The 22,525-nt window shown below is 43.8% G+C and overlaps 1 protein-coding gene across 3 annotated transcripts in view; it reads right to left on the reverse strand.

The window, feature by feature from the left end:
* The window catches only part of LOC123504016 (leucine zipper putative tumor suppressor 2 homolog), a 207,087-nt gene extending 198,449 nt beyond the window's left edge, over positions 1-8,638 (reverse strand). For 2 of the 3 annotated variants that reach the window (XM_045254227.1, XM_045254224.1), the window contains exon 1: positions 7,662-7,894. The gene's annotated coding sequence lies outside the window, so the exon portion shown is untranslated. Of the gene's footprint in view, positions 1-7,661; positions 7,895-8,491 lie in introns of those variants that run through there. The other variant, XM_045254226.1, reaches the window with a different exon arrangement.
* Positions 8,639-22,525: the final 13,887 nt, after the last annotated feature.

Below are 22,525 nucleotides of genomic sequence, written 5' to 3' on the forward strand. Positions count from 1 at the left end.
TACCATGAGGACTATTTTCAAAGACGAAAGATGAAAAGTCGAGTTGTCATGAATGCTTTTGTCCAATTGATGATAAAGAATACTAGTTAAACCACCACAAAAATCACGAAAACACAACCTAACCAGTTAAAAGCAGTAAAGTTAAAACCAGGAAGCGTTTGAGAATACGAGCAACAATATCCTGAGACTCGCAGTTCCTTCCTAATCTTACGAGGCGAAGTGGAGGATGTTCCACGCACGTTCCCACCACTTGCCTACCGTACATCCGGTGGCGCCTCCTTCCTAAACCCACAGGAGAACAGAGGCAGGAGAGAGTGACGGGGAGGTGGAGGTGGAGAGGGAGAGAGAGAGAAGGAGACAGGGAGGGGGGGAACTCTCCTTTGCGGTTTTCCAGCGTCTATCGGTCCTAATTGGGGAGGGAGGAAAGGAGAGGGAGGGATAGGGTTGTTGTGCTGAAGTGTGGAGGCGAGCAGTGTCTGTCTGGCCTGCACCACGAGGGAGGGAGGACACGTGCACGCCTAAGGAATGAGACGGGATCATGAAATAGACTGAACACATTGTCGTTCTCCTGTTCCTGTTCATCTTCACTTATCTCCGGTTACTTAAGTTCATTCTTAGCCTTATCAATAGCTTGCTTTCTCCTTTTCTTAGTCATTGTTGTCCTTATCAGAAAAGCATGAGTTTCTGCGCAAAGGAAGATATCGGAGGGAGATGGCAGTGGAGATTCAGAAGGAGAATTAGAAAACTAGTCAGACAAACTCACCTAGTCAAGCGCAAAACACATCTGTATACAAACCAGGCAAACTCTCATTCCGCACAACCACACACGCACACACACCTGTCTAGTCTTACAGGGCAGGCTTAACTTCCTCCTTTTTTATGTTGTGGTGGCGAGTGGTCATTTGATAAACCCAAAAGAAATAGGAGAGGCCAAGCAGGGAATACGGTGCAAGATTTCCACGTGCACTGACTACAATGAGGGCGGCTCCGAGTGTGACTACAATAAAGTTAGTTAGTTCTTGGTAGAAGTCAAACTGGAGAAACTGGGCGCAGAATAACCTGGTGGAACTTTTGAAACAGTAACATGAGAAGGCTGTGGTTTTGCATATGATGGAATTTGGCTTTCGTAGTGGCGGTAAAGCAGCTTTCTGGCGTCTGGCGTGTAGTAGTAGGTAGGGATGATTGTGGATGAACTGGTAAAATCTGGCAAGGGAAGAGAGGAGCGTGAGGGCAATTGTAGTGAGGGCATTAGGGCTTCTCTCTGGCCATGACTGAGGTGTGGGAATGAGGCGTACTAGTGACTCCTGCCTTTTGTGATAGAGACTGGTAGGATGCATGCTTGTGGTGATGGATGTGGTGATGGTGTGGTGATAGTAATGGAAGCAGTAACGAGAAGTGCATGTTTATGATGGTTGGCTGGCTGTTGTGACTAAGATGATGGAGGTGATGATGGTTATGAACAATGTGGTGTGTGATGATGGTGGGTGATGTTGGTTTATGAATGTTGGTTGGCCTTGGTGTGGTGATCATCAAGAAAGTGATGGTGGTAGTGGTGATATGATGATGGTAGTAGTTGTATTAGTGGTAAGGACAGATGTAGGGGTGAGTGTGGTGACGGTTTGCGGTGGTGCCAGTTGTCAAGCTTTATTGTGTACATGGGAAGAAGACTTAAGCTCTTCAGTACCATGATACATTTTCATATCCATTCTGCTTATTATATGGCGATTTTATACAGCTTCAGAAACTTAAGTGGTGAATGAAATAGTGAGGACTCACTTTTAATCTTCTGACCTCCATACACCTTTCCTAGTGTAAATAAAATCGTCTAATCATACCCAAAACACAAGGTAAAAATTGCATCTCAGTACTAAAGGAGTTAAATGCTAGAAACTTGTGCCTTAATCTTTGCTCACTGTAAGAGAGACATTTATATAAAAGAGTTTATATAAAGGACAGTTTAATTCCTCAGATGTCTTGATACTTCTCTCATTCGAAGGACCTTAGGATATAGAAAGGTAGCTAAACAAAATCAAGTCAAAGTTATAGACCGAGACAGAGAAAGATACCGACTAACTCCCGCATCAACAGGATGGACGCAACAGTAAACAGAAATTCACATGCAGGAAGACCAGTAATGGGAAAGATACCATGCAGTTAGTAAGCTTATGAATATGTGGAGTTATGGGAGTTATAGGTGGTGGTATAGCTGGGGTTGTAGTCCAAACTCATCGCAATACTGACTGACGAAGGAAGAGTTATTATTCTTGCAGAGTCTCCTGTAATATCACACTTGCAACGCTGCAGTCCGTGGTGGTGCACGCAGCGGTGGGTGAAATAGCAGGTGGGTGATGCAATGGTTACACTGCTTCCTCTTATAATGACCGTAAGAATGACGACGGTGAGTCCATGGCGGCGGTTGTGGTTGGGAAGATTATGGCAACATTTTTAGTCTTGTTTGTAAGGAAAAAAAAATATCTTCGTCTTGTTGAAATGGCTGAGTGCAGTGGTTATGCATGGTAAGGAACAGTGGTGTCTTGTGGTGGTGGTCGTGGTGATGGTGGCAGTGATGATGGATTGGTGCTGCTTGTGGTGGTGAGTTAAGTAAGGAAAGAGGTGAGGGTTGTAGTGGTGCGAATGCTGTAGTGGTGACTTTAGTAAAGGATAGTAGAGGTAGTTATGAGTGTGAAATATCCTGGAATAACGATTGTAATAAGGAAATTGGTGACGCTCGTAGTGATGAGTGAGCCATACTTTCTGTAGTAGTCAGTGTAGTAGTAGTAGTAGAAATAGTGACGCCCGTAGCTACAAACGTGATATTCTCTATGGTCGTGACTAGTAAAAAGAGATGGTCGTAATAATGAACACGTGTTTGTTTGTCAGGCAGTCAAGGTTGTGTGGTGACAGTGTTAGAAAAGGAAGCTCTTGGTGTCTGATCCATTAACGATGATAATGACGGTGCTCGCGATGGAACGGCCACGCTGCCGATCATGACCTCATCAGCTCCGTCACGGCCGCCGCTCTCCCCCATCGTCACCCCCCAGCGCCTCTCTCCTCCTCAAAATCATTCTCCTCGTCATCGTCACCGTCATCGTTCTGTCACACCCCCTTCCCATCTTTCTCCTTCTCGTTAATTTACTTCCACTCTTTGTCCTCGCCCTCGTCTCTCTCTCTCTCTCTCTCTCTCTCTCTCTCTCTCTCTCTCTCTCTCTCTCTCTCTCTCTCTCTCGTTCGTCCTCCTTTTACTCTTATTCTTATCTCTCTTCTCTCTTTTCTTCTTAGTGTCTCATCTTTTTCCTAGTTTTCATTATCACTTGTTACCATCATTCTTCTATATCTTTTATCTTATTTTTTATCCTCTTCTCCCTTCTCTTCCTACACTTCCTTATACTTTTCCTCCTTGCACATTTATTCTTTATTCCCGTTTTGCTCTCACTCCAACACAACACTTCCCCCCACACCTCCTCCCTCCTCCTCTGTCTCCTTTCAAGCCTCTTCCGCATCCTCCCAACCCCAGCACGGCTCAACAGGACAGTAAACCCGACTGTCACACACGAGCAACAACTGACAACCCGACCACACACTTCCAAGACCACTCCTTGCTGGCGTGCACGTGTCTGGTGGCTTGTGGTGCCGCCTTGTCCCGCTGATGACCATCTCCTCCTTCCCTTGTTCACTTCTCAGCACGAAGCTTCACTTTGTTTTTCTTCTACCCATTACGAACACGTTTGGATAATTAAAGTGTGTCTTCTTCCTCGTGGTGTTGGTTGGTTGGCTGCTGTGGGGATCAGCTTCAGGTGTTTGTTTACATGTTGGTGTAGCGCGGTGACTGGTGAGGTTGGTTTGCTTAGTATATTTCTTTTCTTTCTTTTTTTTTTCATTATCAAGTTGGGTTCCATTCAGGGTTTCATTTTGTTGACTTCTCTCATGGCTTTGTTTGTTTTGTTGGTTTCTTTTGTGTGTGTTTTTTTTTTTTTTTGTTGGTTTGAATCATAATTTCAATTTGTTGATTTTCATTCATGGTCTCGTTCTGTTTATTTCATTCATGGGTTTGCTCTCTCGATTTCTTTCCTGGCTTTCTTATGACGATTTCATCGATGGTTTCGTTCTGTTTATTTCACGCTTATTCCATTCTGTTGAATTTTCACAATCTTATTCTGCCGATTATATTAATGGTTTTGTTCTGCTGACGTCATGCATGATTTCGTTATGTTGATTCTGCAACACTAGATTAATCTCACTCAAGCTTAATTCTATAATTGTTCTACCATACGTGTCCAATTGATGTTAATTCTTCAATATGAACCTCACTCAGTATAAGCTCCTTTAAATTATTTCCCATCACTAACATCAGAATAGCAATACACACAGTTCCCTTCCTCCTCCTTCCATCGAAACACAATAAACGTTCCAAATCATCAGGAGTGAAATACAAGTCACTATCTACTCGTCTGTGTAAAAGGAAGCGTACGATGGAGTCTCAGTTTGTCCTGACCGCAGAAGTTCGTGAGCGGAAGGGCAGGGCGTCAGCAGCTCGGCCCGAGGGAGGAGGGGCAGCTCAAGGGTAGGTGGCAAGGGCGGTGATTCCTGTGAGTGAGTTGCCTGAGTGTGTCTGTTGGCTCACCTCTGCCTCCCACCCGTCCTGAAGTTTCCTGTTCGCTTTCTCATGTTACCGCGTTTGATATCACTTACTTGTCTTGCTCTTTCTTCTCTCTCGTTTGTTTCTCACTCTCTCTTTCTCTTCTTTCTTATATTGTTTCGTTATAATGTTCTTTCTCGTTTATATCAGCAATGAGGTGGTTAAAGTTTAGGGATTTGGGGAGATTTAGAAGAAAATTAGATATGTTTCATACAGAGATAGCCACGTGTAGGGCTCATGGTTTCTTGCAGTTTTCTTTATTTATTTTCCTATTCTTCTTCTGTTGCTATTTGCCTCTTAATCCCATTGTGCTCTTAATCTTTGCTCTTCTTTTTCTAGTTTCCCTCAACACTTTTCTTTTCCGTCCTTCACTCTCTCCTTTCCCTCATTTCTTTATTTGGTTTTTGCACGTTCCTCATTACTTCATCTTCATAATTTGTATACTCGTGCTTCACCTCTCTCTCTCTCTCTCTCTCTCTCTCTCTCTCTCTCTCTCTCTCTCTCTCTCTCTCTCTCCTTTCGTTGTTCCCTTCAGGTTTCTCACTCTCTCTTTCTCTTCTTTCTTCCTTGACTTTATCATAATGTTTTCTTCTACGTCCGTCACCATCACTCCTCTTTCCTCACCAAACTTGTTTCTTACTCTTTCTTCTTTCCTCCCTCACCTCCCTCTTTCCTTTCACGGTTATTTTTTTTTGTTTCACTCTCCATTCTATTTCCTTCCCTTTCTCATAACGCTCAAACTCGTTCCTAACATTACTCTCTCTCTCTCTCTCTCTCTCTCTCTCTCTCTCTCTCTCTCTCTCTCTCTCTCTCTCTCTCTCAATAGCTTTCCTCATGAATGCCTCTCACTTCCTTCCTCGCCCTGGATTCATGTTCTTTATCAACGTCCCTCACCTCACAATTTTCTCCCTTCACGCCCAGTACTCCCTTCTCCCTTTCACCAGCTCACCGCAGTATGTCCCTCATTCACGTTCGTCACTTTTCCCCTCTCTCTTTTTACCCTCACTGCATCCTTCACGCCTTCTACTCACCCTAGTCTCTCTGTGTTTCCTCATCCCTCACGTGTCAGTAGCACCACCACAGCCAAAGCCTTGTTCTCTCACCACAATTATTTTCAAACGCCACAGGTATGATTAGTCACGTTTTTTTAAGAGTGTTCCAATTGTTAATAACGTGTATATCATGTTAATCTGTCACTAGAATATTAAAATCAGACATATAAATCAGTGTAACTTTAACTCTAGTCTTTTAAATGTAGTGAAGGTGTCAGCAGGACGGTTTCAGTTTGGCCCCACCTCGCAACCAGTCTGCTCTCTCTCTCTCTCTCTCTCTCTTCTCTCTCTCTGCATTCACCGCAGCTGATGACGCACCTCCTCTTTTATTTCCTTCCTTCCTTTCCCTCCCTGTCCCTCTCCCATCGTCTGCCCTGAAGAGAGCCTCACTTCCCCGCTAAGAAAATTGCCGTAGTTACATCCGGTGGCGCAACATGTGCTGAGCAGAGCATGCGTGTTCCTTCTCCCGCCACCACACCGGATGTAAAGAAAAGGTCTGTGTGTGTGTGTGTGTGTGTGTGTGTGTGTGTGTGTGTGTGTGAGAGAGAGAGAGAGAGAGAGAGAGAGAGAGAGAGAGAGAGAGAGAGAGAGAGAGAGAGACTGGCAAATACAAATATAAAAATGTACATCCCAAGGAAAAAAACGCAGAAATTCATAAATAAATTCATAAGTACAGTGGAACCATGCGTGCTTTGGGGTCCGAGGGGTCTCCAAGCGCACGGGTTCGAATCCTGTCCACGGTCCGAGTGTAGGTTGGGCTTCCTCACTCGGGGCAACGGTTTCCTAGCGGGTGGGCTTTGAGATAGGAGGTACCCCCAAAAGTATCCCCTTTAGCCCATAAATTCCCGTGAAAAGCCCACATGATGTAAAAAAAAAAAAATGACATAGATACTCAGAGAAAAATTCAAGTAAAGAAGTATATATTACGGAAAAAAGTAGTTTAAAACACACACACACACACACACACACACACACACACACACACACACACACACAGGGAAGGTAAGGTCCAGTGGAAGGAAAGAAGTGGAGGTCGAGCTGCACACCCACGGAGGAGAGAGGGAGTAGTGTGGGTGGAGGGAGGAGAGAACTGGAGAGAGGAAAAGAGGAGTGGCGGCGAGGGAGGAGAGTATTGGGGTTGGTTGGAGAGAGAGAGAGAGAGAGAGAGAGAGAGAGAGAGAGAGAGAGAGAGAGAGAGAGGGCATGACTCTTCTACTCTCCTCCACTCCCGTTAAATAGGTCAGCAGCACACCGCCGGCCATCAGGCCCTCACCCTACCACACACACACACACACACACACACAGACACACACACACACACACACACACACACACACACACACACACACACACACACACACACACACACACACACACACTGGAGAGTCCTTCCTATAATAATGTGTTCCTAAAAAAGATCTAAGTAGTCTCCCCAAAAAAATAGTACAATTAGGGAACATTGCACTTAATTTTGCACGCCCGCGCGCTCGCGCACACGCACACGCACACACACACACACACACACACACACACACACACACGGATAAGCAAATGTAACACAGGAATCTGACATATTCTTTCTCATTAGCAGTTTCCAGAAATAGTAATGAGCGTTGCAGGCCCATCACCACCACAACGCTGACAGTTTCGTGAGTAAATGTTTACCGAGGAGGCCCCTTCGCCTTCACCTTTACTGACACAGTTGCACGTCATGACCAAAAGGAGGCGGCGCCCGTGACATGTGCCGCTGGGCGAAGGACAACATAACGTCACCACACACACACAAATCCCATAATCCACCTGGTAATTTAAATGAGGTGAAGAGGTTATCAAAACTCCGTCTCGGCAATAATGGACTTGGTAATCTGTTTGAAGGCTGTCAGCATTCACTCTCTCTTATTTTGCTGAGTGGAAAAAAAGATAAATAATAAAAATTTTCCTGGTGTGTGAATTATATGAATGAGTGTACTTACTGTTAGTCGATAAGCACTGTCCTTGCAGTCTTCCTTAATGTCACTTTGATAACAGTCATCTCGTGTACCGAGCCGGTTATTTACAGTCCAGCTAAAGACGCAACAATAAGAGTCGTTCATAAACACAAGTGATGTATGGTAAGTAAGCACTGAGATCTCGGTCCACAGACGAGCCGCAAGAGAGAAGAGCTCATAGACACCACGCTATCTCTCTGAGTGCTGGCGGCACACTGGGCTCGGCGAGTCGGCAGACTCGGCAGCTTCGGTTCCTCTAAGTCGACGTATCTCGCCTTCGCCAGTGCCCAACATTGTTCCCACTCTGTTTAGTTTCCCACGATGTGTCTGTTAGAGATATCAGCATCACTGACTGTTCTCCCTTTCCGCACCAATTTTAGAAGTTTGTTTGAGGGCAAAGCAACATAAATAGCGACGAGAAATGAACGCAGCTCAGGTTTAAAGAGGTGCGCGTGCGTGAGCTGATGGCAACAGTGGTGGCGACTATAGAGGGCAAGGTGACGGCGGCGTGCGTGTGGCCGCGGGGAGGTACAGCACCAGGAAATGCTAACAACTCGTTTTTCCGGCGGTTATTGAAGTGAAGTGTGAGCGTTATGAGAAGCCAGAAGTTATCTTGTCTCACAGGAACGCCAAGTTCTGTTCCTACCCAACTGTGCTTGGCTGCTGATCTCCCTCTGCTGCTACTCTGCGAAACTGGAATTCCCCAGCAGAGATAGACACCTACAGGAGAGACATGGGCTCTACTACCACCACCACCACCACCACCACCACCCAGGCACAGGCGGTGGTGGCGACAAAAAAAGAAAGCAACTGACCTCTACGAAGACTCTCCCAGGGAACAGGAATGGCGGTAATCTTGACCTCTGTTACTACGACGTGCGCCGCTGGATTGATAAGAAGAAACGCACATAGGAATATTTCTGCACTTTTCATTGCATCTCCGAAAACTTGATAATGGTATGTGGTTCAGGAGACTTTCCCGGTGAGTATCTAATGTCGATCACTGGCTCTCTGCTTGCCACTTGCTCGCCCCAGACAGCTATTCAAGGCACTGGCTGGATCTCTTGATTTAGCATGTTAAGTTCAAGAAGCATGTACTGTAGTAAGAAAAGTATAGGGTGATGCTTTCTCTGGCAGGTCCGCTAATATGGGCTTGCGAGTGGTGCAATGACCGTGCAGTGTTACAAGTTCAGCACCTACACCTGCAGCACCTGACGTCTCCATCCTTCGGCGGGAAAGAGTCCGGCCGAAATACGTCAACACAAAATACAGTCACTGACATTCTATCCGTAAAACTTTCCGCAGAAAACAAAATGCAGATGGGAACTTCAATGCGAGCGACGTGGTGTTGGTAGAGGGAGGTGGTGAGAGTTTGGCAGCTGTGATGGTGAGTCCCGAGCGGGCACCCGAGGGAAGTCTTATTCCAGGCTTTCTCCACCTCTACCCATATACTTTCTACCGTGTTAAGGCACCAGCCGTGTTTTGCAGCCACAGGACACAGGGAGGAAGGGGTACGCCGGGCGTATAGGGACGAATTGGTGTTATAGGGATGAGGTAGAGAGGAGAGAAAGGCAGTACAGTATGGGGTGCCGCCGCCTCCCAAGGAGCGTCCCACTGCCCAGTGACCTGGTCAGTTCATGGCGTCTCTCGTACTTTCTAAATGAGAAAAAACGCTAGAAAAAAAAGTAGCAGCAATAGAGCGGAGAGTTTCCAATGAAGACAACTAATAACGGGATTGAATATTAATCTTGAATGATTCATAATGAAGGTGAATAGTCTTTATAAGTGAAAGATTTCTTTGCCTTCAACTGCCTAGCCATTGAAGCGTCGCCATTCAAAGCAACCCTAGCGTCCCGCGGTCCACCATTCGCACTGGACCGGCCCATGGGAGTCATGCTGCTCAAAGTTAATTATTCATGACCCAGTTCCTCGTCACGCTCCCTCACCTCCGCGTGACTCCTCCTCTCTTCGCCCCGCTCCGCCCTGCCCCATCTCATCTTACTTTGCATTGCAGGTTCTTGGAGTAATATTTGTTGTTGCTCTCTATTTATGCGTAGTTTTAGAGTTTTACTTAAGCATAATGTGATCATTTCTAATAAGAACTGAAATGTTTGCTAATGTGACAAATGTGTTTCTTCTCTCCTGCAATGCCGTATGGGAGAAATCAAGTTATTAGGGACGAATTAGAATAAACGATAATTACAAAAGAATTTAACGGTTGGAATATAATGTAGAAGGTATTATGTTAGGAAGATAATGAGACAATAATTATGGCAATTGTGTGTGTGTGTGTGTGTGTGTGTGTGTGTGTGTGTGTGTGTGCACTGGCGAGCGCCAGGTAGGGGTGCAGCAGGTAGCAGGGGCAGCAGCTCCTCCTGCACACACGCGGGCGAAGGCAGCTGAACCACTGGCCTATTTGTGTGACCCGGCCCGTGCCTGGCCCCGCCGCCCCGCCGCCCCGCCACCCCTCGCCCCGCCGTCCGTCCAGCCGCTCTCACCCCCAACACGCCAGCAGCTGTCCTCTCGCTCCCTGCTATCTCCCTGCAGCCGCCCCCATCCTAACCATCCCCCGCCTCCCGCCCCACCGCCACCACCGCAGTTGGCCTTTTCCCGGTGCATCTGCTGTGGACTCCCCGCCCTCCCCCACACTCCCTCATCACTCCACCGCGCTAAACACCCGGATACTAATCTCCACAACCTTCGCAGGGCAGATAATAATGTGTTACTTGGACTGCGGAGAAACGCGGGTCGTTGACTGACGGATGATTGGGTGTTCCGGGCAAGGTGCGTGGTTTAGCGCCCTCCTCGCTGCACCTCCCTGTACTCCACCACTGCGGCCATCGTGTCCCCATTACGTCAGGCACCGTGGGACATGTGTAAATATTTTTGTGTATCATCGTATATCTTTGTCTCAACTACGCGGAGATAAAGTCATTAGTGCGGTGACACGATGCGGGTGACGAGTGAGAGCGGGGCGCGATGCTGGCTGACTTAGCTCCCCGAGGCTGACGAGGCTTGCACGGCGGCTACAACAGCGCCGCTAACGGTGAGGGCGCAGGGCAGCACCATTTAAATATGCTAATGTCCTCGGGCGGCACCGCTGTGTGTGCATTTGAAGCTGTTATCGTGTGAGGTGGTGGTGCTTCTGGTAGTCTCTCTCTCTCTCTCTCTCTCTCTCTCTCTCTCTCTCTCTCTCTCTCTCTCTCTCTCTCTCTCTCTCTGTGTGTGTGTGTGTGTGTGTGTGTATACTCTACACACACACACACACACACACACACACACAAACAAACAAGCAAAAGCGAACGAACAAGCAAACTAATCTTACTGTCAAAAGGAATTAAAAGAGTATTATGAAAATAAAACACAAAACGCAACTTGACTCCCGTCTCTCCGGGTCAGCAGGTCACCACATCTCACCTTTTGAGGAGGAATGCAAATTTAGAGTCAACATACAACCAACGATATATACCCACCTGAAAAATAATGTTTATCCTTAACCAGAAATAGGATGGACGCAGATTGGATCCATATCACCAAGACTAATCATTCAAATATTTAACAGGTTGATTGTTATGGTTTCACAGGCTTGATAAAAGGGCCTTGATGAAGTTTGAGCGTGTAATTCAAGAACATTACTGAAAGCAAGAGTGAGGAAGTAACATGAATATTTCAGAACTTGCAGCTTCATCTTTGCTCATTGAAATTGTCTGCGGTTACCTGGATAGACTGGTTAAGTTAAATGGTTTGCTTTCTTATCAAGACTATTTTCAAAGGTGCTAGAGATTATTATTTTGGTTCTCATGAGGTATTTCTTTCAATCTTTTTTTTTTTGCTACTCTACTCTTTGTTAAGCCGTCATATAAAAATCACACAAACATCATTGAAAATTTCGATACCTTTCACTATTAATTCAAAAGTGGTGGAGATAAAGTGTCAATAGATTTAGAAATATTACTCATGGTACCGAGAACAGTCGAAGATTTAAGTCATATGCAATTACGTGACAGCAAGATCCTGGTTTGTGAGATTAGAAGGATGGGGTTGTGTTGTGCTAATGACACGTGCCAATGGTAATGGCGGTGAGTACTAATTTTGTTACATGATTTACTTTTATATTTATATTTGTTTCTCTTTCTCAAAATTTTCTTACGAGAAGCAGCACCGCCTAATCAGCGCCTGTGCTACTCCTATGTGCTAGAAGCTACCTCAAGGACAAAGGGTTCTTCCGCCACGGTTCGCTAGGAGACCGAGCGAGGCGAGAAGAAAGGGACAGAATAGAATTAGGCATATCTAAAGTGTGTGGCGGAAACAAAATGAAAAAAATATATTACACGTATCTTTACTTTGTAGCCTCCTTATATAGAGTACTTTTTTGTGCATTTAGTAATTAACACACACACACACACACACACACACACACACACACACACACACACACACACACACACACACACACACACACACATACACCGCGTAGTGTAGTGGTTAGCACGCTCGACTCACAAACGAGAGGGCCGGGTTCGAGTCCCGGTAAGCGGCGAGGCAAATGGGCAAGCCTCTTAATGTGTGGCCCCTGTTCACCTAGCAGTAAATAGGTATGGGATGTAACTCGAGGGGTTGTGGCCTCGCTTTCCCGGTGTGTGTTGTGTGTTGATGTGGTCTCAGTCCTACCCGAAGATCGGTCTATGAGCTCTGAGCTCGCTCCGTAATGGGGAAGACTGGCTGGGTGACCAGCAAGCGACCGAGGTGAATTACACACACACACACACACACACACACACACACACACACACACACACACACACACACACACCGCAAATAAAAGACAAAAGACTTCAAACAACTCCCCTGTCAGCTTGAAATATATGAAAAAATGACACACAACAGGATTAGAGGAATTGTTAAACCTTACAACGAAGAATAGTAAAAAAGGAAGAGAATATACGGTAACATAATTTCCAAAACAACAATTTATATGTCTTACGTTAGCAAAACTCTCCCATAATCAAAGAAAATTAAACTACAGCAACAGCAAGAGCAAAAAAAAAAAATAAGTGAACTGTGATTGCGTGAGAAGCTGAGGATAATACGTCGTCAGGAGCCGCTACACGGACCGCTGTGACCACTCTTCCCCAGCCAGTGCTCCTGCGGTAGTGTCCCTCCCAGATCCACCTGCTGGCTAGGAAGGGTGGGTGGGAGCTCGATCAGGAAGCACCAGAAGGCACTCATTCACTCTCATAGGATAACGTTACTGTAAACTTCAGTGTCTTTTAAACTCTATTGTTTCTAATGATAATCTTACTGAACAAATATGCAACTACAGTAAGTAGAAACTTTCAGCAACTCAGTTACCTTATTTGCTGGTCGTGACACATTTCCAAATTTATTTTTGACTTGTACCAGACAATTTCGAGAAATGTTGAGGTGGAGCCACTACATTTAAGTGGTAGACCGCATGAAACAAATGCGGATTCATGTATTAGTGCTTTGAAAAACTGATAGAACATTTCTCAAAACAAATGAAGCCAGAACAATTATATAAGAATTAAGAAATAATTTGTGTTTTATACTCTACGTGATGCAGTACTATAAAGTTTTCGTTTAAGTAAATTATTGGAATCAGTGAGAAGATTTTCTAAATCAATCAGTGATTTAGTTACTACATCCACATTCATAGTTTAAGCTACTCGAACAGCTATCAAAAAGCCGCCACAAACAAAAAATATTTTCACAGAAACACACCACAAGAACAAACGTGATTGGTAGCACCGGAAACGATTTTTCATAGTATTTGATTACTTTCAAAATACATTCGTCGCAGAAGAGGGGACGCAGATCTTTTAGAGACACTACTAACCCCTCAAACACTAGCAAATTTACGCCATTTGTAACATTAACCGAATATGCAATAATGTGTACAATCTGAGCACTATATTACTTCAGAATATAGGAGAAAAATCACTCAACATTTGTAATTTCCAGTCTCTGTAGTACCTCAATCGTCAAGAAACCCTCATCAGTGCAGTGATTCCCGTGCCCCATCGGACGACCGGCGCGGAGACATCAGCCCAAACCACACACCGTCACTTCTTCCTTCCACCACAAACCTCCCAGAGCAAACACTGCAGTACTCTCCCGGTGACTGAGGGAATGCCAAACGCCACGATGGTTCTCAGCGGCCCATCACACACCCGGCGAGGAAGTTACATCACCATTAGCACAGGTTCAAGCTTTCCCGCCGCCCAATACGGACCCTTTGACACACACACACACACACACACACACACACACACACACACACACACACACACACACACACACTCCTTGACCTCGCCCAAGACCCTACTTCCGCACCCATTCAGACCCGTCTCTAAACATGTGAATGGCTGCACAAAGGATATGTGGCTTCAAGGTGGTGTAATATCAAGCAGTAGTTTTGTTGGTATGGGTGGCGTTGACAATAATGAAGGTGGTGGTGGTGGTGGTGGTGGTGGTGGTGGTGGTGGTGGTGGTGGTGGTGACCATGATAATTGTTGGTAGTAGCGATGACACAGACGGTGATAATAATAAAGAAATAATATGAAGAAGACGAAGAAGAGATAAAGAAGAAAACACAATAGCAACAGCAGCATAAAATAACACTAACATCACCCCCACAATAATACCACCACCACCACTACAATAATACCACCACCGCCACCACCAACCAACAACAACAACAACAATAACCGTATCTCCTCTGGCATCAGCAGCGCACATTCCACCAAGCATCACAGCAGCGTCTTGACATCTATAACAGCATAACTCTGGCATAGTCTATCAATCAGCCCGTCAGACCCATCGCACCCAGAGTGTAGCACGCTGGTCACGCCTCCGCCAAGTGTCGCCTGTCACGCTTCACGGTCACGTGCTACGAATTTTCACAGATATCTGAATAATGACGCTAATACTGAAAAATATCATACATCTCGCGAATTGTATAACTTCTTATTGCACAAGAAAGCTTCGAGAGACGTGACTTCTTCAAAGACTCTTGTGATGGTGATGATGACAAGGAATTTCATAATACGGAATAAAAGACACGTCGATAACTTAACCTGGTTCAGGTTAGGTAGTAGGTTGCCAGGCCAAGGAGATCTGACGTCTTTAACCTTCTTAGCCACCCACAACCCTTAGAAGCAAATGGATATCTGCTTCAAGAAATATTTGTGTCAAGCAATTTATTACTATTGAGTGGATAAGAAAATAAGACCAAAATAACATAAGACCATAACAAATCTGAGATAGCCAGTAGATCAACATGTGGCAGTCCGTGTTTAAACATTCATCAATCCGTCTTGCTGTAAAGTTCCCCCTTGACTCAACACTAACAACTTGATTATTAAACTTACTTCAGTCATCTAATAAACTACGTATTTTAAAAGCCATGTTCTTCCTATTTTAGAATCTAATTTTATCAAGCTTGAAGATACACAAAGGAAACTATTTTCGCCATACATACAGCATTTCCTTCCTCCTTTCCCACGAGGACAAAGCTCTTTTAATGGTGTGTGTGTGTGTGTGTGTGTGTGTGTGTGTGTGTGTGTAATTCACCTCGATCTCCTGCTGGTCACCCAGCCAGTCTTCCCCATTACGGAGCGAGCTCAGAGCTCATAGACCGATCTTCGGGTAGGACTGAGACCACAACACACACCACACACCGGGAAAGCGAGGCCATAACCCCTCGAGTTACATCCCGTACCTATTTACTGCTAGGTGAACAGGGGCAACACATTAAGAGGCTTGCCCATTTGCCTCGCCGCGCCGGGACTCGAACCCGGGGCTCTTGATTGTGAGTCGAGCGTGCTAACCACTACACTAAGCGGTGTGTGTGTGTGTGTGTGTGTGTGTGTGTGTGTGTGTGTGTGTGTGTGTGTGTTCGGTCACTCTCCCCTCCTCCTTTCCTCCACTCTGCCTTCCCATCATGGCTCAATTCCACGGTTTTCTTCTTCCTTGTGTGTGTGTGTGTGTGTGTGTGTGTGTGTGTGTGTGTGTGTGTGTTGGCGTGTTGGTGGGTGGTTGGGTGCTCACATGAGTCTGATAACAGAGTAGCAGCGCCAAAGTGAGGGTGTATAATAATATATAAGCAGATGTGCATGAGAACCGCTACACTTCAGTTCACTCCACTTTACGAGGCAACAAATCTACATCAACGTCACGAACTTATAAACTCACGCTTCATGTGCTGAGAAGATATGGAGTGATGTGGTGCAAGCGTGTCACGGAGAGGGTGGAACGCCTTGCATGTACTCTGAGATCATCGGAACTGGAAGAAATAGATGAATGGAAATTATGGAAATGACCAAAAATGTAGAGTGTGCAGGAAGACATGAAAAGCAGTATCACACACACACACACACACACACACACACACACACACACACACACACACACACACACACACACACACACACACACACACACGGACTAAAAGGAAACGTAAGCCGTCCTACTCCATAAAGAAAATGAAGTCGTGAAACAAAATGATGATGATGACATTGTACTTGCTGTGTCACTTATTGCCATGGAAATGCGAAAAAAAAAGCTCCGACACATCACTACATAATACTGAAGACTTAGCACTTAAACTTGACATTGAAAAAATATAACATACTTCAAGAGACCGATTCCAGATGAAAAAAATTGAGCTAAGGAGATGATAATTAACAAAAGCTTCAAAACACGTACAAATCACTGGTATGCTGTGAAAATGCTGACGGGTCACTATTTTTCCTCTTTTTTTTCTCTCTCTCTTTCTCTCTTTTTATTTTTGTGGTGACCTCGGCAGGAGGGCCACTAACGGCACCTCCCCCTGCCAGGACGGACGTGTTAGCCGCACATCCTCTCCCCTCCCCACCCCACACCTTAGCGCCACGCACGACTCGCCGCTCGACAGATTTCACGCACCTGCTGTAGAATTATGACTGAGTTAAAGTGTAACATTCTTCCTTGACTGAAAGAAAGAGGAGCTCATATCACGTTAGAATACTTCAGAATAAGGTCAACTCTGTAGTGTGCGAGAGAGAGAGAGAGAGAGAGAGAGAGAGAGAGAGAGAGAGAGAGAGAGAGAGAGAGAGAGAGAGAGAGAGAGAGAGAGAGAGAGAGAGAGAGAGAGAGAGAATTTCCGTACAATAGATAAAAAAAAAAGTTCAATTGAAATGGTTCAATAATAAAGAGCGATTACATTTTAAACTCAAATAAGAAATTAATATAGGCATATAAAATCAAATGGAACTGTGAAAATGAAGAAAAAACAGGACACACAACGGGTTATATGACTGGGAAGTAATGGGATATAAAGTATTCAATTGAAAAGGAAGAAAGTTTTGAGCAGAATAGGAATGTGTATGGTTGTTAGGGTATGTTTACATGACGGTTTGGCTTCATGGTTGTCACGAATGGTGCTGTGTGAATTTCACTCACGAATATTCTTCTATAAAAAAAAATACTACCCACAATTACTGTTTTAATTTGCATTTTTCAAGAAAGGCAAAATATTAAGACAAGCTGACGTAGGTCTTATAATGAGAGGAGTTTGAAAATGATAAGCAAAGTAACGTATAGTATTGAGTAACATCGTACTCATAGAGCTTAACATAAGAAAATAAGAGAAGCTGCAAGAAAGAGCGAGACCTACACGTGACAGTCCCTACACAAAATATACTTCCCTTCTTCCCCTTACACCCTCGAGGTACTCACTTCCACAGTATTTCCCGTTTTCCCTCTAATTCAAGTCCTTGCTATCAGACTTTCTAAGCACGTGTCAGCGTATGAGGAGACACAACATTAAAATAAAATACACAACACAGTGGACGGGAGTGGTGAAGGTTACTCCACTTCTGATCATGACTGTTCGTACGTAAATAATATTCTTCCTCAAGGCCTCACGTCCAACGCTCAATGCTGCTGTACTTGTTTGGGCTGAAGTCGCCGGTTCCTGAGAAAGCTTGTTGCCTCGAATACATTGTTATTACTTTATAATAAAGGCCTAAATAACACTGAACTTTTCCAATCCACAGCTTTAATGAATTATTTATGCTTTTGCTACACACACACACACACACACACACACACACACACACAGAGAGAGAGAGAGAGAGAGAGAGAGAGAGAGAGAGAGAGAGAGAGAGAGAGAGAGAGAGAGAGAGAGAGAGAGAGAGAGAGAGAGAGAGAGAATTTTTCCAGTGCCTCGAGGCCGGCAACGAGTGAAAAAGGTAAAAAGAAAGTTATTTGATCCTTTTCGTAAGAAAGAGAGTAAATCAGAGAGAGAGAGAGAGAGAGAGAGAGAGAGAGAGAGAGAGAGAGAGAAAGAATACGTGCGTATGCGTCTAACTTTGACGAGACAAGGACGCGTACAATACACCTGTGCCGGGAGCGAGCCTCGGGTATATGACGGGGGCTCGGGGATGGCCGTAGTAAACAAGGGAAGGAAACCCCGCCCCACAGGAACACGTGGATTAGCACTCCCACACTGCTCCCTCCACCACCACCACCACTGTCGCCGTCGCCACCCACCCGCCAGCTAATGAACTCAAGGAACTGGAGAAAACGCAAAAGGAGGAAAATTGTTAGGAAGTAAGAAAAAACCTATGATCAAATAAGAAAGCAGTTTATGAGCATTAGAGAAGCGTCAAGGAGCGTTAAAAGATAATAATGTTGCTGCTGCTGGTGAAGAATAGCTAAAGCAAACATAAAATCAGACTTAAAAGCATAGAAATCGTTGTCTGCGTTAGATAAAAGTCACAGTTAACCATGAAATAGTTACACATTACAATGGCTGAGGAGAAGAAAGGAAGGGACGTCAAGAAAAGAAAAACAACGGATGAGGGAAGATAAGGAGATACAAGAGGAGGAGGACGGGGGGGGAGGAGAAGGAGAGGATATCTGCGGGTCTAAGGGCAAAGGACCAAGGTCTGAGCATTAGCCGGCTAAGTGGCTTGGGGATGACAGCCCGACACCGCCTCTGGCTCCATCACCACCACTACTATCCCCACCACTACCACCACTAACAACGCAGGAACGTCGCTAAGCTGCCTACACTCGCGCCCACTAACACACCCAAATCTCGGAGCAGATAAGTGAAAATGATAAACTTAAGACATAAACTGAAACAACAAGTACAGTTCCCTCTGATAACAAGAAAGACTCATCCAGCTGATCAGCTATAAGAACATCACAACAAGAGAAAAAGATAAACTGCAAGAAGCCATCAGAGCTATGCGTGACAAGCTGTGTTAGTTACCGATTCTCTACCTCGTGCAAAATATCCCGATGTAAATGCAGTAAGATAATACAAACAGCTGTCATGAGGAACAATGAGAAAAAAAGGAAAAAATTAATTACAAGATGGCAGATTGTTTTAGGAAAGAGAAAAAAAGGATAAAAAGAGGAGTAAAATAAAAGATGATGTCAAAGTTAGAACTTCAGATAAAATAGAGCAAAATTACAGCAAAACGATAAAGAAAATAGCAATATTAAAAGAAAGATTATTTGAGAGGAAAGGAACGAAGAAATTATATGAAAAAAAAGTTACAAAAGTTGGATAAGAAGATAATAGTACAAAAAGATAGATAAATTAATAAAAAACGCTTGAAAGAAGAAAATAGAAGAAAGAAAGAAAGAATAAGAATGAAACCACACCCATTAAACGCCAAACAAGCAGCACTTCAACAACATACACCAGACCAACACATCAACAATAAAAGAAATCAAATAGGTGAACTTGAAGACCCAAATGGTTGCCACGCACCACGCTTCCCCTTTCCAAGTTTACCTCGCCAAAAGATAGACGGACCTCCGCTTCCCGTGTCGCGGCCAGAAGAGCTCAGTAAACTGCTCACTTCCTGGACACCTGCGCCGGGAGGAAGGACAAACACTGGAGGGCAAAGATCCGCCGGGCAGGATACTGGCGGCTTGGGGAAATGGAAGACTGAATAGTGAGGGTAGAAGGTCATAGGAAGGAAGAATAGGAAGAAAGTGTAAGGATGAAAGGGGAATGGAAAGAATGGGTTAAAAATAAAAGCGGTAATAGGAATGGGAGAGCTTGAAAGGAAATAGAAAGATTAGACAGTGATAAAAGAAGGTAGAAATAATGGAAAGTTTGTATTATTTTAACAGAACGAAAAATAGATAAAAATGGAAGGTTGTATGTCCAAAAGAAGAGGAAAAAAAAAAAAAAGGTTACGATGAAATAGAAGACAAAAATTGAAATGGTTAACAAATAGCGATAAAAAAAAATAAAATGCATAAAAGAGAAAAGGTAAACTAGTAAACACTGGAACTCTCTGCCTGCTTCTGTATTTCCAATTTCCTATGACATGACTTCATTTAAGAGGGAGGTTTCAAAACTTTTGGATAACCCTTTCAGACCCATAAGGGGACTGGCGACTGAGTGGTCCTTTTTTTTATCCTTTTTACTTTTTTTGTTGCCCTTGGCTAGTTATCCCCCTCTTACATAATAAGAAAAAAACTTGCTGTCACGAAACTAACAGTAGAGTGAATGAGAAATAAATGCAAGAAAAGGAAGGGAGAATTAAGGAGAATACATAAATTTGGATGAGAAAAAAAATAACAATTAAAAGAATGAAATAGGGAAAAGAGCATGAATAGGAAAGGTATACGTGAAATGAAAAGGAAGAAAAGGTAAGGACAAACAGGTGTAAAGCATTTGAAAAATCAAGGAATAATGATAATAAAGAAAAAACAAAAACAAATAGGAAAGCATTAAAAAATCTAACAAATTTGCCCTCATTTTCTGTCACGCGAGAGAGAGAGAGAGAGAGAGAGAGAGAGAGAGAGAGAGAGAGAGAGAGAGTCTTATTACGTATTTCTGTATTTCGCTGTGACGTAGGTCCTTTACCCTTGTCAATTAAATGTAATAAATATAACAATGATATCTCTAGTTACAGAGAAAAAAAGTCGATGGCATTACATCAGAAAACCTTAAGTAAACTACACACTCATGAATAGAATAGTAAATATGATCTTTCTCTTTTCTTTTCCTTTCTTTTCTTTTCAAGTTCTCAGCCTGCCTTGTTCTCTTCCTTATAAACGTATCATATAAATGCAGACGATGATATCTAAGCGTAAGAACCGTTCTCTACTTCCGCTGTAGCTAATGAGCCTTGCATACCACTAGACTACATACATCTCCTCCCTTCTCTTAATGACGAGGTGGGACATTTAACGCATTCCACAGTGTGTTGCCTCTTATCCACACAATGGTTCGTCATTTGAATGAATTATATGTTTCCTGATACATATATAATTTTGTGGCCTTATTGTTCTCCTTTTTTTAAGGTCGTTAATATTTCATCCATGTTTTGTTTCCATCATGGTTTCTTGACTAATATCCCTTACAAGAAGTTAAAGCTTTCAAATTTACGTTCATTAGAGAGGCATAGATTGATGGGACCTGATAGAGAAACTGTCACTTATCAAAACAGACTCAGTAATTAAGATGTTAATGTTGAACCAATATGGAGCTTTAAGAGATTAGAAACATGTTTTGGATAGATAATTCGTGGATTTTATATATGTTTCTTTTATGAAGCAGGTGCCGCTACTCTGCCTATTGTTTTTTATGCGGCTGTAATGTTTTGTGTTTTTATGGTATTGAAGATGCAGTAGATGTAATGGATATATGGAAGAGAGGAGTGAGGAAGGAACATACTCATTCAGTCTAATCTTCTCTATTGGCCTTATTTTTCTTCACCGTTAGTCCATTATCCTTCGAGACACTCCCAGGCTCAACAGTAGACTCACAGATGTATATCCTCATTATTGTCTTCCTTGTACTGTTTTCCATAACCGTTTCTCCCCTGCTTTGCTTTGCTTCGTCTGACTCGTGCGCTTTCCCGTACTCCGTTAGCTCAACCACTTTTTCTCCTGTTTGCTTTCTCTCACACTGCCTGCCCGCCTCCTGCCGAGAGACATTCCGAGGGAGGTGTTTCCCATTCTCACAGCCACGACTGCAGATCACGCCGGCAGGGAAGGCAGGTCCCAGGAAAGGACTCGCTCATCCCTGGAATGCCGGATGCCGTGCAGCGGGACTGACAGGGAAGGGAGATGTGAAGGAGGCGAGACTTCCTGGACAGCGTGTCATACAGCGGCGGCGACATTCCTCCGATTGAAGTGTTCTTTATTTGACTGGCGAATCGTACTCAAGTGGTGGCGTGCCAAGAAAGTTCCTTGAGGAAAGAACATTTACACATTCCGGGAAATTATCTATACATTGGCCAGAATTCTTAAGCAAAAAAATAAAAAAAATTCCTTTTCATTTTCTACGTATGGATAAAAAAAAGATATTCATACATTTCATAAAAGTGGTTCTTTCATACACGTTGAAAGTGGAAAGGAAGTCACGATATTTGATATCCTGCTCCACTGAACTGTTAAACTACATTTTTTTTTTAAGTTTCTTGTGTAGATACAGAAAGATCTTTTTTAATGCATTTCATAAAAGTGTTTTTTTTTTCAGCTGCTGATACTTAAGTAGATGTATCATTTAGTACATTTTCTCGTAACATTGATTATTCTCTAAAGGCTTACGGTTAAAGAAAAATAATTACGTACAATCATAAACCGGTCTACTGTCATGCATCGCTTCAGAAAGTGATAATGAAGTAGAACACAGGAATATAACTTCTCATTGCCATCGTAACAATAAACATTCCAGTACTAATAACAATAGCATATAACAACAACATACATCTGGCTCAGAGTCATCTCCTCGACTGACCTGGAAACTGTACTTAATTGTATCTGTGTGAGTGAAAAGGAGTCTGAAATGGCACTTGTTGAGGCAGTAT

The sequence above is a fragment of the Portunus trituberculatus genome, chromosome 15, assembly GCF_017591435.1.
Source record: "Portunus trituberculatus isolate SZX2019 chromosome 15, ASM1759143v1, whole genome shotgun sequence".
Lineage (NCBI taxonomy): Eukaryota > Metazoa > Arthropoda > Malacostraca > Decapoda > Portunidae > Portunus > Portunus trituberculatus.